Below are 3,092 nucleotides of genomic sequence, written 5' to 3'. Positions count from 1 at the left end.
GCTGTTTCTTGCTGTACCATGAGACTAGTCTGCTACCTAGGAATTGACAACTGCCTGAGGTGCTTTTCCTATCAACAACACTTCCTGCGTAATCTGAATATGTATATCCAACAAGGTTAAAACCAGATTCTTTAGGGTACCAAATACCTAGATTTGGTGTTCCCGTAAGATATCTTAATATTCGTTTAACAGCAACGAGATGAATATCTCTAGGATCCGCTTGGAACCTTGCACATAAGCATGTAGCATACATAATATCTGGTCTACTTGCGGTAAGATAGAGTAACGAGCCAATCATACCTCTGTAGCTTGTGACATCTACCTTAATGGAGTTTTCACATGGTCCAAGCTTGACAACTGTAGTTGACGGAGTCCTTGCTGATGCAGAATCCTCTAGATTGTACTTTTTGAGGAGTTCCTTGAGATACTTGGATTGACAAATAAAAGTTCCATCTAACCTTTGATTTACTTGTAATCCAAGAAAGAACTTCAGCTCTCCCATCATGCTCATTTCAAATTTGCTGTGTATTAACTTAGCAAATCTCTTACAGAGATTATCATTAGTAGACCCAAATATTATATCATCCACATAGACTTGGACTAATATAGTATCATTCTTACGCTTTTTAGAAAAGAGAGTTTTGTCTATGACACCTCTAATAAAGCAATTTTCAATAAAAAATTCAGAGAGAGTGTCATACCATTTTCTCGGAGACTGTTTGAGTCCATAGATAGCCTTGAAAAGAAAGTAGACAAAATCCAAATGATCTGGATCTTCAAAACCAGGAGGTTGCTCTACATATACCTCTTCATCCAGCTTTCCATTCATAAAGGCACTCTTGACATCCATTTGATAAACTTTAAAGTTAGAGAATGCTGCAAATGCCAGAAATATCCTGATGGCCTCTAGTCTAGCCACTGGAGCATAGGTTTCATCATAATCAATGCCTTCAGCTTGAGAATACCCTTTAGCTACCAGTCTTGCTTTATTTCTTATAACCACACCATCTTCATCTAGTTTATTCCTGAATACCCACCGAGTACCAACAGCTTTCTTGTGTGTAGGTCTAGGTACCAGTTTCCAGACTTGTTGATGTTCAAACTGATTGAGTTCATCTTACATAGCAATCACCCAATCTGGATCAGTCAGTGCTTCCTCAATCTTCTTAGGTTCCATCTCAGTAAGAAATCCTGAGAACAGACACTCATTTTGAGTAGCACGTCTAGTTCTGACTCCAACATCTGGATCACCAATAATCAACTCAAAAGGATGAGCTTTATTCCAGACAGTCTGTCTTGGAAGATTTGATCTTGATGATTTGCCTTGAAATTCATAGGGATGTTGTATCCTACTAGTTGATCCTTCAGCATCTCCCCCTGAGTTGTTGCCATGTTGACTTGAAGATTCTCCGTCAGTAGTAGTGGTATCTCCATTGTTGCCAAAGTTTCCATCACCATTACCTTGAGTATCATCATGATTAACAGGTTCTTCACCAGCAACAACCTCAGGTTCTTGATCATGTTCTGATTCTGAATCTGACATGTCATCAAACTTCAGTTTCTCAGAAGGATCTTCAGTTTGGATACTAGGGAGTTTAGTTTCATCAAAGGTAACATTGACACTTTCAGTTACTTTGTGTTGATCAATGATATACACCATATATGATCTTCTTCCATATCCAATAAAAATACCCTCATATCTCATAAGGAGTTTTCATGAAGTCTTTGTTGATTAGAGTTCAATTCTGAGTATAACATGCAGTATTGACAGCTTCAGCCCAAAAGTACATTGGAAGACCTGATTCACTTAACATCGTTCTTGCAGCTTCAATCAATGTACGATTCTTCCTTTCTACTACTCCATTTTGCTGAGGGGTTCTAGGAGCTGAAAATTGTCTGGTAATCCCTTTGTCTGTACAGAATCCATTGAGAAGTGAATTCTTGAATTCTGTTCCATTATCTGACCTTATTGCTCTAACAGGGACATTAGAATTTAACTCGATCAACTTGATATGATCAATCACAACTTGTGGTGTTTCATCCTTAGAGAGAAGGAATAAAACCCACGTATACTTGGAATAGTCATCAACTATCACAAGACAGTAACACTTCTTTGACATCGAAAGGACATTAACTGGTCCAAATAAATCCATGTGCAATAATTGCAGAACACCAGTTATGGAGGATGTGTCAGTGCCTCTGTGACTTGCTTTCTTTGTCTTTCCTTTCTGGCAAGCCTCACACAGTTCTTCTGGGGAGAATTCCAGCTGAGGCAGACCTCTGACCAATTCTCTTTTGACAAGAGAATTCATTGTTTTGAAATTGAGATGAGAAAGTCTCTTGTGCCATAGGCAACTCTCATCAGACGATGCCTTTGCATAGAAACAATTGACTTCAGGATTGCTTCCAGAGTTCATTTCAGCTACGAACAGATTTCCTTTCCGGATTCCCATCAAAGAGGGTTTTTCATTTTTCTTGTGCAGAATCTGACACTTCAGCTTGTCGAATAAAACATTGTAGCCGTTGTCACAGAAATGACTAATGCTAAGCAGATTGTGTTCAAGTCCTTGCACAACATACACATTTTCAATGATAACATTTCCAGCTAGCAAACAGCCATATCCCTCAGTTAAACCTTTGCTGTTATCTCCAAAGGTAACCACTGGTCCAGCTTTCTCAACCACATTTGATAGCAGGGCTCTATCTTCGGTCATATGTCTTGACGATCCGTTGTCAAGAATCCACACTACCGGTTGTACCTGTTTAATGCCCTGCAATACAAATGGATTAGACCTTCTTCGGAACCCAAGCTTGGCTGGGTCCGGTATACTTGTAAAATTGGCCTATATCAGGCAAAACAACATTCTTAATTTTAATGTTCTCAACTTTCTCAATGACTGGACATTTGACCTTGTGAACAGCCTTGACAAATTTCTGTTTAGGCTTAGGTACAGATGTCTCATTTCTAGCTTTAGGAGGACTAGCAGTCTTAGACCTATCATGCTTCCTATTATTCACATGTTGACGAGGAGTAGTCTTATCATTAGAAACATGCTTACCATTAAAATAAGCATACATCAAATTAAAAGCAC

Source organism: Apium graveolens, chromosome 1, assembly GCF_009905375.1.
Source record: "Apium graveolens cultivar Ventura chromosome 1, ASM990537v1, whole genome shotgun sequence".
In the NCBI taxonomy this organism is placed as follows: domain Eukaryota; kingdom Viridiplantae; phylum Streptophyta; class Magnoliopsida; order Apiales; family Apiaceae; genus Apium; species Apium graveolens.
This window is presented reverse-complemented; position numbering follows the sequence as displayed.